General features: G+C 40.6%; 1 long non-coding RNA gene across 1 annotated transcript in view; it reads right to left on the reverse strand.

Annotated features, from left to right (window-relative positions):
• Positions 1–22,521, reverse strand: part of LOC117061279 — a 158,349-nt gene that overhangs the window by 116,125 nt on the left and 19,703 nt on the right. Inside the window, exon 2 of the long non-coding RNA XR_004428060.1 lies at positions 8,938–9,046. This is a non-coding gene — a long non-coding RNA (uncharacterized LOC117061279). The remainder of the gene's footprint in view (positions 1–8,937; positions 9,047–22,521) is intronic.

Consider the following 22,521-nt stretch of genomic DNA (forward strand, 5'->3'; position numbering starts at 1 on the left):
TGGACTAAGTTTTTAGTTAGGAAGAAGCCAATTTACCAGATGTTGAATTTATGAAAGCTCTTTTTCTGTGTTATTTTCCCAAAAGCAAAAAGCAGGGGCCAAATATCTCTAGAAGGTAAAATATGTTTCACACGTCTGTTCTGCTGTAATTTAAAGCATTTTCACTCAGTTAGCCATACCAGTAATGCAGTCCAGAGTTATAAACATTGTGTTTGACAGACGTTGCAAATCGGCCTTCTTTGGGTGTCATGTGTGATTCCAGGCTGCATTCACGTGGCAATTTATTCCATTTCCCCAATGTTGCCCTACCTGTTACTTTCTGCCTTATTTTTGAGATTTCACACAACATAAAAGCCGCTTCTGGAGATCTAGTGGGACCTAGCATAAAATCAAGTTACTTACAATGATCTTCTAGTGGAACATAGCATGTACTTCTGTTGTACAGTTGATTCCAGAAAGAAAGAAAAATCTGTTTGGAGCCTGATTAACCCAGAAAACCACAGGAATAAAGTGATGAAACTTGGGGCAGTATACAAGCATATATGGAACCAGGTGTTTACACAGGTGAATCATGAAGGAACAGAAACATGTATGTGCAGACAGGGTGGTGGAGGAGTCACATTGTCAAATGCTGTTCCTTGTTGTGTCATACCACACTCACTGCTGTGAATGAAATGTAGCGTGAAATGCTGGTATATTGGTTTTAAAAAAAGCCACAGGACCACTATTGAGAAGGTCCTCTCATGGGTTTGTGCCAAGTAGGCAGCAACCAATGGTGGAATCACCACCAGAGCCTCTTGTGGTGATTTCATGACTCAGGTTGACACTGGGGAAGGCAATATTTTAGATACAGTGGTACCTCCAGAGACCCAGCCAGATGGGCAGGGTACAAATAAATTATTATTATTATTATGAACTTAATTCATTCCGGAGATCCGTTCTTATCCTGAAACTGTTATTAACATGAGGCACGCTTTCGCTAATGGGGCCTCCTGCTGCACGCGCACCCCTGGCGTGCCACTTCCTCTCACATCCTGGGAAAAGTTCGCTTCCAGGAGCAACTACTTCTGGGTTAGAGGAGCTAGTGACCCAAAGCATTCACAAGGAAGACAGTATATAACCAGAGGTAATACTGTACTTAGGTCCCAAGCTATACACCATTAATACCTTTCATTGGGCTCAGTAGCTCACTGGGAGCCAGTGCAGCATTTTCTTAACTCACCAACCTAGCAGCTGCATTCTTGTATTTCCTTCAGCTTCTAGGCTATCTCCAAGAGCAGCCTCACATCGAACACATTGCAGTAGTCTTTACAGAAGGTCACTAGAGCATGGGGTACTGAGGCCAGATTATCTCGGTCCAGGAATGGCCATAGTTGGTCAGACAGTTGGTGAACTTCCATCTACAGAGGCCCCTTTGGACTCCAGTGTTCAAGAAGAACTCACAGACAATCCTTCAGGGGGAGAGCAGCAACCCCTCCCAGAGCAGGTTGTCCACCTCATTTCTGGGCACAAGAACTGCCCACCCTCAACTTCAGTTTGTTGGTTTGCATCCCAGCACTGTGTCAAGGCGCCAGTTCTACACCTTCACAGTCTCTTCTAGTGGAATGGAGAAACAGGTCTGTGTTCCAAATCCCTAGATTACACTTCTCAAAAAAGAGAGGACACCCCAAAAGTGACTAAATCCATACAGTGAAGCTTATATATGAATAATTATTTTATTTTTAAGTATCATGTGGAGTGATCCAAGAGATCCCTGTTTTCCCCATGCGTCCCATGGGAATTATAAGGAAGTTGGCACAAAGGGCCTGTCCCGTGAAAACTCAGGAAACTGACCTACTTCCCTTACCTGAATTTGAGATTTGATTGCCATTATGAGAAATTAATGTCTTTGTCCAAGTTATTTCGCATCCAGAATTCTAGTTGTCGGTCATGGATATTTTGAAAAACAACTACGTAACATTTTGAACACGACTCTTATTTTGTAATCAGTTTTAAACACGCGAGAGCATTTTAACAGCCAGAGAACAAAGCAATCAATTATACACTGCCAACCATTCTCCTTCACGCTGTTCAGTTTGTCAACTTTTCAATATATTACACGCATATTACAGGTATTCATGAAAGTTACTTTGAGGAGAGATATCTTGTCCATACTATAACCTAATTTATCTTATCTAATACTTAATTGTGCTGTCAAGCTTTCATGTCGATTGTCTTAAAAAAATGATGCATCTTAATGCTTGGTATTTTAAATCAGCCCCCTTCTCCCTTCTTTGTAAGCAAATTGATTTTAACTCTGAGTGGTTGCAGACTTCAGTTTTCCCTTTCCTAGTTCCATATTCACAGTTTGAGAGAGAGAGAGAGAGAGAGAGAGAGAGAGAGAGAAAGTAATTGATCTTCCCTTGCAAAAATTCCTGCTGTTTCATGAGCTCTCTTTCAATTCAACATAATCTGTTTCCCACTGATGTCGGAAAACATAATAAGGTCACAGCAGGGAGGCTTTAGCTTCATTAAAGAACATTATAAAAATAAAAAAAATGATCTCAAGTAAATTGTTTTTGTCCTTGTGGTACAGTTTGCACAGATCCACATTAATCTGAGCATTTAAAGCAGCAATAAATGTGTTAGTCGTATCACATTGCAAATGAGCCTCCGTATCATTCATTTCGCCATGAGAGCCTCTAGTGGCAGATGGAGATGTCAGTAGCTCGCTTTGCAGGCATTTCCTAACCCCATCGAATTAAGGCAATAAGGATCCCCCACAAGGGCCAAAAACCAGTCAATAAAAAGGTTTATTTCAGTCTCTAAATTGTCCCGGAGCCTTTGCTCTGCATCTCTGTAAGCGAAGATGCCAGAATTATTTAAAAGAAGTGAGCAAGCCGGGAAACAAATTGAAACTTTGACCTACTCGGGCTTCCATTTATCATGGGTGCCCATAAGAGGAGGACTGCGGAGAAGGATTTAAGATAGAGAATCAGCGCCTGCTCTATTAATCTAGTTTAACTGATACTAAAATCTGACAGAGCAAATTACAAGTTGCAGGCAGCAAGCCTTATCAATTCATTACTACTTCCAAGGCTCTCTTTCTCTTTGCTTTCAGCTGCTGGCAAAGGATAGGCTTTTTACAGTTCAATTTTTCAGTTTATTTTTGACTGCTTTTAATTAAATTTGATGGCCTGCTTCTGCACTAGTGAAGTTATTGGAGTTGCAAAGCACTTTGCTGTTGTACTGATGGCTCCCTTGATGCCCGCCCGTTATTAACTGCTTTTTTTCAAAAGTGCTTCTTTCTACTCTCATTTTATAAATATTTTAATAACTGTGACTTTCTATAACATAAATATCTGGACTCTAGAGATAGCCTGCTTTACATAGTCACTGGATTTTTTTAAAAAAAAAAATTATACAGATATTAATTGGGAAAACATTACCCCCAAATCATGGTACTTATGTCAGCACAATTTGTAGTGATATTTCAAAGTTGCAGTAATCAATGAATTAGTCAGTAGTTTATGACCTATTGCTTTCTGCAAGTTAATTTTCCCCACATATGTTAATTAGATCAACAGAAAGATAGGAAGCAGTAATCATAGACAACTGTCACAATAAGAGATTGAGATAATATTACAAATTAACCTGCTATGAGCAAACGTTTTTGCTTATAAATCACTCCAGGTTATTGTACACACAGGAACAATTTACACAACTACTGATTAAGTTTTTGGCCCAAGACATGGACAACTAAAGTGATGAATCTGTGATCTAACTGCTCAACCAGAGGCCTATTGCTGTCATAAATGAATTTGTTTATGCTGGTGCATCACCTTGCTGACAAAGGTCCATATAGTTAAAGCTATGGTTTTCCCAGTAGTAATGTATGGAAGTGAGAGCTGGACCATAAAGAAGGCTGATCGCCAAAGAATTGATGCTTTTGAATTATGGTGCTGGAGGAGACTCTTGAGAGTCCCATGGACTGCAAGAAGATCAAACCTATCCATTCTCAAAGAAATCAGCCCTGAGTGCTCACTAGAAGGACAGATCCTGAAGTTGAGGCTCCAGTACTTTGGCCACCTCATGAGAAGAGAAGACTCCCTAGAAAAGACCCTGATGTTGGGAAAGATGGAGGGCACAAGGAGAAGGGGACGACAGAGGATGAGATGGTTGGACAGTGTTCTCAAAGCTACTAACATGAGCTTGGCCAAACTGCGGGAGGCAGTGAAGGATAGGGGTGCCTGGCGTGCTCTGGTCCATGGGGTCACGAAGAGTCGGACACAACTGAACGACTGAACAACAACAACATGCTGGTGCAAATCATAGTACCATGAATGGCAAATAAACCAATTAAGTATTACTGTTACTTGATTTACGGATTTTACAGCTAAACAGCAAACTCGACTACTGTATGTTGATGTAATGGGGCCAAAAGAAACTGAACCCCCCCCACCCCCACTACTTATTTATTTTCCTTAACCCCTCTACTTGTGGCTCACTTACCTCATGAGAGAAAATATATTTAAAAATGTGTACTTCATTTGAAAAGAAACCACAAATGAATGCAATAAATAGAATAAGTTTATGAGTGGGCACATCTGATAGTGACATCTGTACAGATTCAACACTGGGTTCGGGAACTCTTTCTAACGAATGCCTAAATGTTGACGTATAAGTCAAGATAATTATGTTGCCGGATGGCTGCAGTTAGAACTAAATAAAATATTTTCAAATAAATGGCTGGTTATAAACAATTGATTTCTCTATATGGTCAAGCAAAGATGGGCAGAAATATGTTTCATGCCTTTTCGTATTTTTAAACTTTTTTTCTTCTGTGACCACAGCTATGAAAGGTTAATTATTTAAACAATATCTTTCAACTACCTTTCTGCTAACCCCATAGTTTAATAATCATTCTGGATAGTATATTTCCATAAACAGATTGGGTTTAATTTTTCATAACAGGACTTTTTTACCCTCTCCCCTTCACCACTAATGTCTGATATGGGGGTATCCCATAGCATATTGGGGTTTCTTCCATATTTTAGGAGTTGCAGCAGGAAAGATAATGGATAGGTACAACTGGATGTCACCCAGAACAACTGCTAAACTGTGTGGTTAGCAGAAGGATAGTTGAAGCATAGAGGTGGCTTAAATAATTAACATTTTTTCACCAACTCATACAACTCAGCTATGAATTCACACTAACTTAATTTCATTGTCTGTCTTAATCTCCCTACCAGTGCCTAGGATGCCTTTATCTATTCCCTGACTTTTCGGTATCACCTCTCCTTTCAAACCACAGTGAAATTAGAATGCTTGGGGTCCCAAGTTCTCTGTTCTTGTAGAGGCATGCCTATTCTCATGGTTGTGTGTGTATATTTGTAACATCACGTTTTTGTACTATAAATTAGCAGCTCTGCTCAATAAGGTAAGCCTAGGAATGGTAAGTGGACAATACAGACACAGGATGATGTCAATAACTAAAATACAGAGGTACCTAGGTTTTCTAAAGTCTCAATTGACAAACATTTCGGTTTATAAACGCCGTAAACCCGGAAGTAAATGCTTCGGTTTTTGAACACGCCTCGGAAATCAAACATGCCATGAGGCTTCCGCTGAGTGCAAGACCCTGAGGCCTAGCTGTCAGCTGTTGAGTCCTCAGTTTTCGAACGTTTCAGAACCCGAACGGTCTTCCAGGATGGATTACGTTCGAAACCGAGGTACCACTGTACTGACGAGACGCATATTGATGATTCCTTAACCACACCACTTCACCCAACACTATACCTGTGCAACTCAGAACTAGCATTGACATGGTTCCATTAATACCTGCAGCCAAACCCACTAAAAATAAAAATTATATAAGAAACAGACAAAAATTAGACTAATTTTTCACCCTGTTAAAATGTTATTTGCCACATTTACAGCACAGCTTAAATGTGCAGGTAGGTATTAATCTAACAAAGTGTTCATTAAGGTACTTGATCTATTTTTAAAAAAATTAGGAGCTTTTAATTTTATTGCGCATGAATTACTGCTTCAAATAAGCATAAAACAATCATTTATAAGCAAGTAAGATATCTAAAGGCATGAATGCAGCATTCTGGACATATATTCTTGTCAGGGGATCGCACCCCCCTTTAGATGTTGCTCATGAGAAACGACAGGCTCTCCGGTAAGCTAAAACTATTTATTTTCATTATGTAGTTACAGAGTCTCTGACATACGTCTGGTCAGTTACTTTCAGTTTCTCGGAGTGGCGGGCTCTGTCTTGCCCGCCGACACAGAAAACGGCTGGGAACTTTGAATCGGCGTCTGCCCCATTGTCTCCTCCTCCTGTCTGAGACTGACTGCTCTTGGTCTTTGCCCTTCCCTCCTATAGCCTGGCACCTCTCCTTCTTCCGGTGAGCTGGAAGATGAATCAGTGGAAATTATCGGGGGCTGCTCTCTGTAACCCAGCGACCCCCCCCCTTCTCTGGAGGAAACACTATCCTGCTCCTCTCTCTCTCCCTGTTCCTCCTGAGTAGCCCCTCTTTCCCTGACATCTCTAGTTAAGGACAAGTGCAGCAGAATAGGACCAACATCTTCAAGAGCGTCTGAAAGACATAGCTTAGAGTAAATCACATTCACCGCAAAGCTCATATTACACGTTTTGTGATTTTACCTCACAGGTCCAAGAGAACTATAAAGATGATAAGGTACAGGGTTGAAAACTGCTTGCTCTTATTTTAGAATCCAGACTTCTCAAGTTAATTTGGCACAGGCATAAACCTAGATTTGTTTATTTCAGCACATTTATACAGAGACCATAAAGTTTTAGGGTTTTTTGTTTTTTTGTTTTATAAATAAACCAACGAATAAATATTTCTGATTAAACATACACCACAATCACTGGATAAATAGGGCTCCAGAGCAGCGACAGAAAAACACACACATGTAAACATTAAATATTGTTTGCTGCTGACAGCTGTGTGCTTACTGCATTTGCGTTTTGAATGTTTGATTCATTAAACAAATTTAGATGTGTGCATATCTATAATCTTCTTACTGGCTAGGATGCTTTAAAGAGATTTTTTTTGGGGGGGCGGGCAGGCTTATGAACATTCTCTAGCTCCCAGACGAGCTTTTCAACTCAATGTGGATAGCTAAGAAACATTACAAGTGCTTGTATATATGCATGCAGACTCAAATATATGTGTTAACTGCCATATTAGTTCAGAAGTGGATGCTTACCCAGTTCTGGGGTGGGCAGCGGTTGCAACCTGGCACAGTAGACCCCAACCTTGGCAGAGCAATGCTCATCAGGATGGTTGGCAGTTAGGGGATTCCCCTTGCTGGCAGCTCTGTTTGGTGGGCATTACCAATGGCCAGTTTTGTTTTGTTTTAATATGGGCCAATCCAGCCAGGCCAGGTGGGCAGAGTTTAGGAGTGGACCAGACTTCACTCTGGTCCATCCCCAGCAGATAAAAGCCAGCTGTACCTGGCCTCAGGACCACAGCCAGCCAAATAACTATTGATGCCCCCCCCCCGCTTAATTAGGCTTACACTGCTTTTGAATGCTAACCTTCCATCCTTATTTAGGCACTTTGTCTTGCAGATGACCCATTAATCCTAGTCTCAACCCTCTCATGCCTCAGTCCTCCACCAGGAGGCTGAGAGGGATATCCACCCAATGCCTAAGCCAATTCCTACCTACATCTGGAATCAATGAAGTTGTGGTCAATTTTAGAACCCCAGAACGTTGCCTTGTCCAGTTTGTTCACCTTCCTCTGGTTAGGCTTTGCCCACTGGGGAGGTGTCAGGGACCAGGCTGATGAAGAGGAGTGGTGGAAACTGCCACCCCAAGAAGATGAAGGGAGAATGGACCCAGGTTCGTGGTGGTGGCACACAGGACACACCCCAGAAGAAGAAAAGAGCTGGGAAATAATGGGTAGTGAAGAACAAGAGTGAGATAGCAGGTGCACTAGCCCTGAACAGAGACAGGAATCAGGTGCATTTGAAACAGTACTGCAGCCTGTTAACACGATGTCCCTAGAGAGTCTGATAGAACATCCACCTTCTCCTAGAAGCAGGCATTTTATCCATGTCACAGAGCAGAAAGCCAAACAGAGACAGAAGGATTCCCTTAGCAGCTACCGTAGACAGTGGGGGTCTGAAACCCAGGAAGTTAGATGCCAGAGGGAGGAGGGAGCACTCTGGGCAACAGCGCAATCTCTGAAGGAGTACATGCTGCGGTCACTGTGTATTTCTGCTGAGGGGAAATGGTGATCTGGCCACAACAAGGAGCTGATGTCAATATTCCTCACTTTCAGAACACTCCCTTCCTGCCCCATTGAGAAAACAAGGTCCGTAGTGTGGCCTGCCACATGTGTTGTGGCATGTTGGGACAGCCCCATGGGACAGCCATGAAGTCCTGAGCCACCCAGAGCCAATCACCTTGCCATGGATGTTCCGGTCCCCTAAAACCAAATACAGTGATATCTCGGTTTTCAAACGTACTCTGTTCCGGAAGACTGTTGGGAGTTCCAAAACGTTCGAAAACCGAAAACTCAGTACGGAAGCCTCAATATGGAACACTCAATACGGAAGTTGTGTGGCACATTCGACTTCCAAGGCGAGTTTGAAAACTGCAGCATTTACTTCCGGGTTTGCAGTGTTTGAAAACCGAAATGTTCATCAATGGAGACATTCGAAAACCAAGGTACCACTGTAGTGAATTCTGAAATTTTATGTGGAGGAATTTTTGAACTGCGCATAGTTATCTTGAATTGTTATCTTGGTTTTTATGATGCCATTCTGAAAATAATCTCTGACTCTACTTCACTTGCATCTATCTATCTATCTATCTATCTATCTATCTATCTATCATCTATTGTGCTTGTGAAGACTAATTAACATTGTAAATTAAGTCTTAGATGCAGCTCCACATGTGTGAAATTTCCCTACCTTGAGTTGAGGCTGATCGATTCCTCCAAAGCTGGTGCCAACATCCTGTCAGTCTGATACTTAACTAGATTGTCAGTTGCCCAGGAAATCAGTTGCCTTTTATCCCCACCTGGAAAAAAGAGAGAGGTGTCAGTCACTTTTTATGGCCTCCCAAGCATAATAAGTCACTCGTTGTGTTATCTCCGACTGTCACATTAAAGAGTTCATTGAACTCTCTTGCGAAGAACTGATGCATATGGTATTCCGCTATGTGAGTTACTCTTGAATTATTAATACATAGCTATCTATACAAGTGAATTAAACCATTTATCCCTTTTATTTTATTTAACTATAAATGTCAAGAAAATTGCAATTGTAAAGCTAAATTATGTTCAAACATAACTTAATTAACTTAATTATGTTTCGTTTAAGGCATCACACAACTGAATAGTATTCCTGAACTGAGTACAAAATGTAAAACCCTGGGATAGTTCTTTATTATACTGAATTAGAAAGCATATGCGCTACAGACAGAAAGCTTAAAAGCAGCATTTGTATTACTGTTTTCAAATATATACTAGTTGAAAGCTGGATAAATGTTTTAATCACTGATTTTTGCAACCGTCTGGTTACAATTACACCAAAAAAGCATCACAGAGGGTATTTCTTTAATAGACTTTTTGTGATCATACATTAGCCTTAAACAAGTTTTTACAACTCATTATAAATAAAATATTAAGCAATCAGGCATAAAACTTGTTGAGAGTTTCTCGTCTGCTTATTTCACTGATGTCTCAAAAGTTGTATTTGCCTCAAAACAACCTGCTATTGTCTAGGATGGTTCCCAGTTAACTCTTTATTGTCAAAGATTTCACAATCGCTTCTACAGGTCTGAATACAGTTGTACCTTGGTTCTCTAACTCCTTGATAAAATATATAGTAGACGAACACATGATATACTACTGCAACCTCTTAACAGCTACATGGACAGCATCTAACCTTGAAGGGGACTTTGGCAAATCTGCCACCTAAGATTTTAGAGGTTTTAGAGGTAAAACATTAAAACAGGCAAACAAAGCTTGTCTTCTACACTTGGGAAATGTAAGAAAATTTAGATATGACATGCATTTGCTACCAAGCCAGGGTTAGTGGCCATGATTTTCACAGCATATTAGCTGATGCATGTAACTCTTTAATGCCAGATATGGATATTTTATTCACTGTATAACCATAGATTTGGCTTATATCAGGTCTAATAATAATAATAATAATAATTATTATTATTATTATTTATACCCCGCCCATCTGGCTGGGTTTTCCCAGCCACTCTGGGTGGCTTCCAACCAAATATTAAAATACAATAGCCCTTCAAATATTAAAAGCTTCCCTAAACAGGACTGCCTTCAGATGTCTCCTAAAAGTCTGGTAGTTGTTTTTTCCTTTGACATCTGGTGGGAGGGTGTTCCACGGGGCAGGCGCCACAGAAGGCCCTCTGCCTGGTTCCCTGTAACCTCGCTTCTCACAGTGAAGGAACTGCCAGAAGGCCCTTGGAGCTGGATCTCAGTGTCCGGGCTGAACGATGGGGGTGGAGACTCTCCTTCAGGTGTATACAATGGCAGCAGATATGAAGACCACTCTGCAATGCAATCTCCCCACAACAACACACTTTTCTATGTAGATGCAAAAGTGTCAAGCCACACCTTGACACCTGCCTGCTTCTGCTCTCACTATCCCAGCTGCCATCTCAAGTTGCTGAACATTGGATTCTTATCTCATTATACATAACAAAGCTATCTTTAGCCATCTCACCCCTTGCCTTTCCCTGCAAGACTAATTGCAGCCGTTAAGAGTCGTCAACAGGTTTTCCACACCTATCAGCTGATCACCCATTCCCACCACCCTTCTGAGTAATAACCCTCCCCACTCCCTCACTATATTTAAGGATCTGGTGACTTCTGTTTCAGTGTATCTGAAGAAGTGTGCATGCACACGAAAGCTTATACCAAGAACAAACTCAGTTGGTCTCTAAGGTGCTACTGGAAAGAATTTTCTATTTTGTTTGAACTTGGGAAGCTGAGCTAGAGTTTCTAGATTCGGTATGGACACTAATAGACCAATCTGTCCCCAAGCATGAAAATGAAAGAGTGTGTAATCATAAAAAATTAAATACACATCCATTTGTAATGACATATACAACAGACCTTATCAATATATTGCTTTGGTTTAAATAAAAACTGCTTAAGCACCTCATCATCAGGTTCTTGGTTATCATAAAATATAACCAACTTATTGTGAAACTTCTTACAAATTCAAATGGAGAACTTTAGGAATTAGGAAGACAGAAAGAAAATCTCATGCACTGGAAAGGGATAAGGGAATTTAAAAGGTTCTTATTTTTAGCAGTTGGCATTCAGTATGTGTACAGCTTGCTAAGGGAATCACAGGTGGTAACAAGGTCAGATAAGCAGAATGGTCAGTGATATATGTCTAGTCACTGAAGCATAATAACGAATCATTGGTCAAAAAGTCCCTACAGATTTGACAAGGCTATGACCTTCCAAGTAGTATTTAACTACCTGGGAAAATGACACAGAGTTACGGTAGATGTCTGGAGTGGTGCTTGTCTTGAGGAATGAACTATACCTGAGATCTCTTTCTTCCAATGAATGCTAATATGCCTATATTACTGAGGTTAGAAAGATGTGGAAATATAGAACAACCAGGAGCTGCAACAAATTTGCTAATTATTGCTGTCTTGAATAATGTCATATAAACAGAACTGAACAATGCACACAGACCTCAAAGGAATCAGTATCCTGATGCAAATTTACATTGGCATGACAATTCCCATTGCCAAGATAGCCACATGAAAATAACTTTTTATTAAAAAAAAGAAAACCAGAAGCTTTTGTCTTATGAATAATTGGTTCAGATGTACCCAAAGAGCAGAAAAAAACTATTTATGTATACTACCATGGGTGCTCGATTTATATATGCCCAGAGGTGGAAAGAAGAAACAGTTCTAATCGAGGAAGGTTGGCAACAAAAACCGATAGTGTATGCAGGAATGGCAAAACTTTCCAGAAGATTAAGAAACCAAGGAGAGAGATGTCTTAATACCAAATGAGGGAAATTTACAGATTATAAATAAGAATTAGTGTCAACAGCTTAAATCATTAGCAGGACTGACATAAAAATGTGCAGTGAGAATAGCCTAAACAGAATATAAAGAATAACCAGTAAATAGATTTGAATTAGATATGCAGTGGCAAAAGATATAACATAAGTAACTGCAGAAAGGGGGGAGGGGTGGATATTAAGATTTGGAGTTTTGGGTTACTTATGTAAAATTATTTTTGTTATAATAGAGCCACATGACCTTCTTGTATGGAAAGTTATTGTAGGATACAGACCTAAGTCAACATGCAAGACTTCTAGGTTTGCTCATGGGGAAATTCTATTTGTTGCACATTTGAATGAAAGTTTAAAAATAAAAAATGCGAGAGCAAAATATTGCTTATTGCAATTCTAGCAAGAAGCTTATATAAAATTGTTGCAAGCCACATGGATGAAAACATTTCAGTGAGCGTTAATTCAAAAAAGTACATATGGAGATGGGAAGGAATGAGTTAAATCCAACATTAGTCATACTCAGAGTAGATCCATGAAAATTAATATGCATGACTAATTTATGTTCATTAATTGCAATGAGTCTACTCTGAGTAGACTCCGAGTAGAACTTCGTTTGATACAGACCATTACATGCATTTTTCAGCACTGCCTTATTACGTTAGATTTAATGATTAAAAGGAAAAGAAAGCTTAAGTGCTGACTTTACACTGCACATCACCCCCTATTTAATAATAAAGATTGGTAGCAATTCAAGTAAAATGTTTCCCTTGAGCTCATTTGCCTTTAATCCATTTAGCAAAACTTATAAAATGACACTTTAAATAGCCTCCTATGAAGAAAAGCTAAATGAGAAAGCAAAAAATGAGCTCCTGGGATCTTTCATGAATGTTCTGTTGATGGTTTTCATTCCTCAAAGTGTTAGGTGATGAAGCTTTAATATACAGTTCATTCTTTCAACTGTAGAAGCATTTTAATATCCTAAATGTAGAATTTATAACCTGAACTATCTTGTGGTGCAACAGCTGCTCTGGTAGAGAGAAGAGCTCGGCTCTCACCTGCCTATCAAAAGCTTTCCTAACACCTTTTCCCTCCCCACACTTTTTCCTTGGGTTCACTCCCACAAATCTCAAGATGTCCGACGAATGAGTCACTGTGGGCAATCTCACACTTTCATGCTCCAAAAAAAAAAAAAAAAGACAGCATCCCTAAACTGTACTGCATGGAGGTTTTCCCCACAATGAAGAAAGGAAGCCCAGCCCCAGAACCACAAGATCTGCACCTGCTATTCCACTCTGTTACTATTGCACAACAGAGTGTAGGAATTACACCCAATAACTTTTTGTATATTATAAGTGCACATTGCATATCAACACTGCTTTGAGGATGAAAGTCCTTTTCAACGGCTCACAAAATAATTAAAATATTCCCCATTTGAACCCAGAAAATGTTAAAATTCTTCAGTTGGCAGGGCCGTAAACTCTGCACTACCATATATTTCAAATTAAACACAAGTTTATTGGGAATGTGTGCATATCATAGGCATAGATGTGATGTCTCATATAGTGATCAACTGGTGACCCTTGCCCAGAATATGTAAGAGATTCCAAGGTAGACAGGGGTGGATGAGGAGAGATAGGATAATGTTGAAAGGAAATAAAGGGACTTTTTTATGTACAGTATTGGCCCAAATATAAGCCGCATCCGAATATAAGCTGCACCTTTAAAATTCAGGAAACTGAAAAACTGAAATGGTTGGTCCATAAATGCCAATTTTTGTAAGGTAATGAATTTAAGCTGCAGTTTAACTTTTCATGGTAGGAATTGGGGGGGGGGGGATGCAGCTTATATTCGGGCCAATACGGTACTTGGTCTAGGGCAGGGATGAATAACCTATCCCTCTCCAGATATTGATGGACTTCAGCTCCTATTATCCTGATGCCTGGTCACATTGGCTGAGCCTGATGGGAGCTGCAGTCCAATAACATCTGAAAAGCTACAGGTTCCAGATACCTGGTCTAGGGCAATGTATGAAGAATTGAGTCCCATAGACTGTGAAATAAGCAGATAATCATGTGAAGATAATCTTTCACTGCAGCAGGGGAATGGTCTCTTGTTCTCCTCATTTGGGAAAAACCTAATATGCATTCTTTATGCATTCATTTGCACATCATTTCCCCAGTATTTGGGTTTTTTGTTTGTTTCGTTCTCTTTTTTACTGATGGTAATGCTTAATATTGTTGCCACTGCACTGATGTTTCCCAGCACACACAACTGCGTCTGATATAAAATGGTAAAAATAGGAGAACCATGATACAAGATTGTGAAGTCACCATATATCACCTCCAATAAAATTAATTAAGCAAATGTTTATGGCAAACAGGCACCACACTGCAAAAAAAGAAAAGAAAAGAAAATTGGCAATAGGGACAAAATAATGGCCAAGGAAGCAAAAACCATGACATTTAATTTTGTAACCTTTTAATGTGATGCAAACTTTTGCACAAACACAATCAGAAAAAGAAAACTGGGAGGCAGTGTGTTGGAAAATGGCAACTCATGACTCTGCATGGTTGCGAACAGTGAATCATGTAAAAGCAGGTAGCCTGAATTCATCCTTGATGGAATCCATTTACAATAGATAGATAGATAGATAGATAGATATGCACTTACGTTGAAGTAAAATGCATTGAACTCATTTGGCCTTACTTCCATGAAAATATGCATAACACTGGACTTTTAATTTCATATGTACGCCTGATTAATACCTGTTAACTTGTTTGAGCCATACTATCGGTTCAGAATATGGAACGGTGTGACTGAATATTCTGTGAAATTGGCAGAAAGTAATAAAAATTGGCAGAAAGTAATAAAACACACAGTAACAATTTGATGGCACATTTTGTTTTCAGAACAAGTAATTCATGTTCTGCTTAGTGATGCACAGCTTCACACATCCTACAACTGCATGCTCAAGTCACTAATAATGTCCTATTTATGTAAGTCAAGAGCTGGGTATTCACCTCATAGTCAGGCTTAAAATAAATTATTCTAATTTCCAACATGAAAATGCGTGCACGTTGATGCATATGGCAAGGAAACCACTGTAGACCCAAGAAAAGTGTTCAGACAGCTACTACAATAAAATGTAATTTTATTTCATCCTGGGCTGGCACAGAATCTTTTATTACGCTCATAACAGTGAGCAAATTGCTCATAATTACTTATGAAGAGAAGAAAGAAAAAAGCAGATCCAGCAAGTCCCTTAACAACCTTAACCTGCAGCCCTGGGGCCAGATACATACAGAGGAAGCAACAGAGCCTGTCACAGATAGTGCAGCAAAGTGAAGCAAAGGCAAATCCTTGCCAAGCCGGGGGGGGGGGGGATACAAGGAAATGCAAGAGAAAAGGAAGAAGTACAAAGTCATATATTTCATTTGGAGTATTGCAACGCTTTGCCTTGAAATAATAGATATTTAGTGTTTTATCCAGATTTCTAACGCACCCTACCTAACAGAATCCAGAGAGAGAACAGCTACCCACAAATTAAAACACCGCCTTGCCAGAAGATAAAACTAACACTTATTCATTTCAAGCCGTCGTATTTCACTCGAATTGTAAGACTGAATCAAGGCTGAGTCATCCGAATTGCGTCCTGCCACTATAGCAATAAATCAGGAGCAGGAGGTTCAAAAGGTGTAGGAAACGTAAGTTTGAGGGTGGTTCATGCTAAACTGGTGGTAGAAAGGATATAAGAAGTGGCTTGTTTTGAATGAGTTAAGCATTTGGTGGCAGGTGGTTTGCTTTCTCCTTCTGAAGACTTTCCTGCAGTGTTGTTGCTGCCCCCCCCCCCCGAAAAGTAATTTCCAATTCATCATTCTATGTAGATGGTTTTGGTTCTGGATGGTCAAGAAAGGGGTGCTGCTGACTAGACTGCAGTTGTTGTAGACCAGTTCATTGTATCCAGAACAGCCCTTTTGAGGAGTGAACACACCACCACCGCTTCAAGGGCAGTGGGCAGCACTCGGTTGTCGTCGTCATCATCATCATCATCATCATCATTTTATTTGTATGCCGCCTTTCCATAGTTGGAACTATGCTCAAGGCGGCTTACAACATGACAAAATTTACACAATTACAAACACAACAGAAGTCATAAACAATAAATAAAACACATCAAAAAAATACACAACCTAATGGAAACAATTTCCACATAAATCATAAGATCTAAAACTAAAGATACAACAACAATATCAATTAACAGCAACAGCTCTCTTAACCCCCCGTAAACAATACTCCAGCCCAAGAATCTGTTCAACAGCCTCAGCATTTGTAGCTGGAGTCAGTCCGCACTCCACTCTCCCAGGCCAGATGGGAAAGGGCCAGTAAGGCAAGGTTCAGGTCTTCCAGGGTCATGCTGTTATGCATTGACCACACCTTGTACCCATCCAGTTACCTAACTCTGCCTAACTTTAATAAGCCACAATCACTTGTTAGGTATAATTGATTTAATTCACACAGAAAGTGTTGGTGCTGACCTTTAAAGCCCTAAACTGCCTTGGTCCAGTATACCTGAAGGAGCGTCTCCATCCCCATTGTTCAGCCCAGACACTGAGGTCCAGTTCCGAGGGCCTATTGGCAGTTCCCCACTGCGAGAAGTGAGGTTACAGGGAACAAGGCAGAGGGCCTTCTTGGTGGTGTTGCCTGCCCTGTGGAATGTCCTCCCATCAGATGTCAAGGAAACAAACAACTATCTGACTTTTAGGAGACACCTGACGGCAGCCTGTTTAGGAAAGGAATGGAGGACATAGTGGGATTTTACTCTGTCGAGCCCAGCAAATGATTCAGTCAGTTGGCTTTAGGGGAAAGCACTGGATTTTGATTATGGAAGAAATGAATATCTAAAGATGAGAGGGTTATGAGACGGTTATGACCCATGGCCAGAATGAGTTTTTGAGATTTAAAAGGAAAGGGTTTTAATTTATAAAATTCTTAGCAAAATGTATGGAGCAACCCCCTGCCGAATCCCTAGTTAATCCTTGTTGAGGCACATCACCAGACAGAATAATCTCCCTAGGGCCTTACTGCCAAGGGAATTGTGAACAATATTAAAACAAGTAATCGGACTGAAGATCATCCTAGGACACAATCCTTTTTGTGATCTCTGAAAGAGTTGGTGATGGAAGCGAAACGGCAAAATACATAAAATGCACAAAATGTCTGTCATATGTTTATATTCTCTACTGTCTTCAGCAGATGAGGTTGTTAAAGTACACTTTCTTTTCTGAGAAGCTGCTTTATACTTGGGGTAAAACTACTTGTCCACCTGGTCAGCCTGGGATTGCCTGCTCTGCTTGGCAATGGATCCCAGGGGGCATTTCCCATCACCTGCTGGCCTGATCCCTCAAACCGGAAATGCCAGGGACTGAATCAGTGGTGCCAACTTCCATGGAAGAGCAAGGGACTTGCACAGATGATGCCACGTGGGACATTAGGGAGGAAGAGCCATGGGCAGAGCCGGATGTGGCAGCAGTGTGGCTACAATGGCCAGCAGCTCCTCCTGCCACCATCACTGGTGGAGGTGCTGCTTCGACCCTCCTTCCCCTGTGCAGCAGCAGGAACCCTGCTCCTGGTCTCCTCCACCCCCTTTGAACAATGGGAAGGGGACAAAAGGGCTCATCCCCTATGTCATGGAACTCCCAGACTGCATCTGGGACCTTCTGGTTGCAAACATGGTCTCTTATCAGTGAACTACAGGGACTTCTGACTCCCTTCTCTTAAAGAAAGGCAATTAAACATGCCAGTAGCTAACAAATATAAAACTTGGCTAGGAACAGAGGCTGATTCCACAACAAGTGACATTTAGGCAAGAGTTTATCTGATCACTAGATTTAAAAAGCATAGAGATTTATTTCCCCTATATTAGAAGGTACCACTGGTCACCTTACACAGATGGCTTCTATGAAAATTGTCGAAGCCTGACATGCTGAGATGAATGAAGCTGAATTCATAGTTTTGAGTTATTTAAGAGAATACGTCTTTGCTTGCAAATTATTTGCTCTGCAAGCTCCCTTGCTGCACAAACTGATTTAAGAAATACAGTAGATGGGGGGGGGGAATGGATGGTTTAGAAAATGTATCCTCCCACATTTCTAAATTATGGCCTATAATTTAATTGTACAACCTTCTGTATGCATAGAGGAATACTGCTAGACTTTGATAGGAGGGAAGAAGAAAAAAAGAAATTGCATGCTAATCCTGATTTATGATATAAAAAAATGGAACAAATCCCTTTTTGTTGAATATAAAGTGGTTTGAGACTAGAGCCCAGAGGAATATTTGATTCTTCCAGTTTTATGCAATGAAGCAGATTTGAACTGTACTTAACAAGCAGAGATGCATTTAAATTGCTTTCGGGGAAAATCATTTTGATCTCTTTATTATATATAAAATATAATGTGTTCGGCAATGGCATGTTTTAAGAACATAATGTTCAACACAGAAGGCTGGGTTTTCTGTTACCTAAGACACAGCACTAATACGCAACAGTTAAGCCCAGAGGCAAGTATGTATTGTGAGATTCGATTTACTGTAACACAGAACAGCTCTATTCTTGAATATCCGTGTTGTCAGCACTTGCGCTATGATTACCTAAGCAGAAAGCCTCTGCAAAAAACAGCATCGCTGTGTGACTGTTTGTGACATCTCAGCTTTTTACATTTGGAGACTGTGATATTCCGCATTTAGGAATCTATATTTCACAGTTTATAAGGAATGCACACGTAGAGTCCCAAATGAGCGAGCGTTCATTTTGTCTATTACAAATCACCACTAAAATTCAGTATCTGTGATAGCTTCCAGTGGTGCAGGTTTCCTTTAACTGCCAGGTTCAATCATCAGTACTGCAACCAAGAGCCAAATGAATGATAATTAAACAATCCATGCAAAAATGTTCTGAAAACTTGGCCTGTTATTCCGCACAGCTGCTACATACATTTAAAAAGATGTGGTCATGCTTTCTGAGGCAAAAATCTTCCCCAATTTTTTTCTTTAGTTTTCACCAAAGTTTTTTTTTATATTATTTAAAGAAATATTTTACATTCAAGTGTGTGTGTGTGTGTGTGTGTGTGTATCTGACAACAGATTTGTCTCAAAAGACAGATCATTTATCTGATGACAATGAGCACTTTGTCATCTGTGCAGATAAGTAAAAGAAAATGTGTCAGAAGAAGAAGCTTCCATAACCAATAATTTGTGCTCTCAACACAAAGGACAGATTCACACAAACAACTTAAAATAACATTTAAAAACAAATCATAGGGGAAAACAACAGCCTGTTAAACCGAAATGTTTAATGCTTTTAATTAGCATTTTCTCTCCAGAGTAAAAAATAAATAAAAATGGACCCATTCATACAGTTTGTACTCTGAGGCTCTGGGGTTCAATTTCTGCAAGATGCATATGCAATACACAGGGTGGTACAGTATTCAACACTAGTCCGACTCAAGACTAGACCCACTGAAGTTAATGGATGCAACTACTTTAGATTCATCAGAGCTGGCCCCGCCATTAGGCAATGTGAAGTGGCTGCCTTGGGCAGAACAAGCCCCACAGCCAGCAAGCCCATGGGTACCCCAGCTGCCCCACCACCGCCGGGGCTGATTTTGGGCAAGATTTCCCAGAGCTCACAAGATCACATGCAATTTGGGGCAAGATCTCACCCCAAATTGGTGTGATCTTGCCTGAAATCAGTACTGATTGTGGTGGTGCCTCTCCATCGTCGCAGAAGCACCACCTTTCTACCTTCACCTGCTTTAGCCAATCAGTCTAAGGCTCCAGGGGTAGGCAACCTAAGGCCCGTGGGCCAGATGCGGCCCAGTCGCCTTCTCAATCTGGCCCACAGACGGTTCAGGAATCAGCGTGTTTTTACATGAGTAGAATGTGTCCTTTTATTTAAAATGCATCTCTGGGTTATTTATGGGTCCTAGGAATTCGTTTATCATCATCATCATCATCATCATCATCAAAATATAGTCCAGCCCACCACATGGTCTGAAGGATGGTGGACCGGCCCACGGCTGAAAAAGGTTTCTGACCCCTGGTCTAAGCCGTTCCCAGGGTGTGGCCACTGTCACATGCTGGCAGCTTCTAGGAGCTACAAGTGAGAGGTGAGCGCATTGTGGGGACCAAAGATCGACAAACTATTCCATTTATGTATATGAATGGCTTGGGTTTTTGTTTTGGCTTGTTTTTTTCTGTTTTGTATTGGATTTTATTTATATTGTAAGCTGCTTTGAGTTTACTTTTCATTTTAAAAAGCAACTAATAAGTGCAATAATAATAATCTCCTTTGAATAAGTGTTTTCACCACCAATTACGTTTATTGGTGCTGTGTGTGCTAGGCCTTTAAAGGCAGTACCTGTTAATTTATAATAACCTGATTATTGGGTACAGGGAACCACACTGAGGGGGAAATGCTCCATTTTTAGTTTCTGTTGAGAGTGCTTCCTTCAGCTGAACCATTTCCTGCTATACCATTTATCTTATGAAAATCTTCCTGAAGCTGCTGTTGACCCTGGTAGTGCTTTTGGCTAAGCAATTAATAGCAGGTGTGTATAAGAAGAAATTTCTACAACTGCTACTTGTCATGTAGCGGTTAGAAAAATTCTCACTTCTACACAACAGCCCTATTAACATCCTAGGTCCAACACAGACAGGTAAAATAATTTGAGGTGAGTTTCTCTTTCAGAAAAGAACGATGATGAATCTCTGAAGAAGAAGAAAACATTCATGCAAATACAGTTTGCCACAGAGATTTCTTCTGCTTGGATGAATTTCAGAAAGGAAGTCAGCAGAAAATCCTAAGGAACTGAAAACACTGGCAGGTTTAGGGAATATTTAATTGTCACTGGCATAACACCGAAAGGTTGTCAGTGAACTACCCTGCGTGCGGGGATATGGGCTGGGCTGCCTGCTACACTTACATCTCGCAGAGCACCCCCTATATTCCATTTACCCAGATGAGCCCCAGTTCCCCCTGGCTGTGGGGCTGGGAGGGATACATGCCCAAGGCCTAAGCCAAGGTCTTCCTACATTTGGAAGTTTAATAAAGTTGTGGCCTAATTTTAATTCCATATAACGTTGTCAGAGTCTTTATTCCTTCCTTATGATCCCTGGGGGCTGGGGTTGTCGCTGCCTGGTCACGCAAACCATTTTTGTTCACAATTTCACAGCAAAAGTGTTATTTTCTGTAATGGATAACGGAATACCACAAGGTGACTCTAGAGTAACATTAACCTGACACATTTGCAGTAACAGCATTTTCATTGTAAATATGTCAACACTTATTTCTTACAAGAGATGTCAACAATAATAGCAGCCAACAACAACAATAATCATCTATCTTTGGAAGCCTCCCTCCATTCTTTCTTTTAATTACAGAATATTATTTGCTGTCCAGATTTTACCATCATAAGCTCCGTTCTGTACCAATAAGCATGGGAAGCCTTTGCCCAGCAGTGCTGTGGCCCATGGATTGCAACAAAATACTGGGCAAGGTTTTGCGCAGTATCTTCTCTGTGTGATAGGCTCCTGGGAAAAAGCTGTCCCATGAGCCCTTGCCGAATAGGGGAGGGGAAAGCTTATATAAGGCTGCTTTCCCTGGATCTCACGGCAATTCTGCTTTGAGAGCTTCCCACCTGCCTGTCCTCAGGTTAGAGCCTTCACTGAGCAATTTTGTGTCACTGGTTGACAGGGCAGGAAAGGATTTCCGCCCTCTCAACCTGATAGGCACTTGGTTGGGAATTTTTTCACTTTTCCCTCAGTGAAATTATGACTCTCCTTTGTTAGATGGAAGAACATTGTTTGTATGAGGGCGGAAATGGCATTGGTCAGGATCAACATAGTGAAGGGGGGACCCCCATAAGGGGTCTTAGGATCCATTCCATCAACATGGGGCTTGTGGAATAATGAGCTGATCCTGAGACCCAATGCCATGCCAACTCTTGTCCTGTCTGCTGCTGTCAATAAATATTTGGCCTGATTTTATCCCATCACCGTTGTACAGTCTGGTTATTTTGCTGGCCTTGTGGATCACATAATGTGTCTGCCTGGGCAATTTAGTTGTCCCCATGATTACTAGAGAATAAAAAAAATCCATTATTTCTTTCACAGTAATTCATTTAGAACACATAATGTACATTGCACTTCATAAATAAATACTATGGGTGTGCAACCACTCAGTGTTGGCGGTCAAACAATGAAGGAAATCGGGGTGATCTCGGGTAATTTTATCCCTGCATTAATCAAATCATGTCAATACCCACCCACAAAACCTCTGTTCATACTCTAGGCAGTATTAGGGACAATCTCAGCTTGTAATGCCAATTTGGAGATCATATCCTTCCAATAATTAAAAGAAAGTGCCAGGAAAGCTAACTGGTTGGTGTGCAGTCACTTTTAAAAAAATCAGAACAA

This window comes from Lacerta agilis, chromosome 16 (assembly GCF_009819535.1).
Source record: "Lacerta agilis isolate rLacAgi1 chromosome 16, rLacAgi1.pri, whole genome shotgun sequence".
Taxonomy (NCBI): Eukaryota; Metazoa; Chordata; class Lepidosauria; order Squamata; family Lacertidae; genus Lacerta; species Lacerta agilis.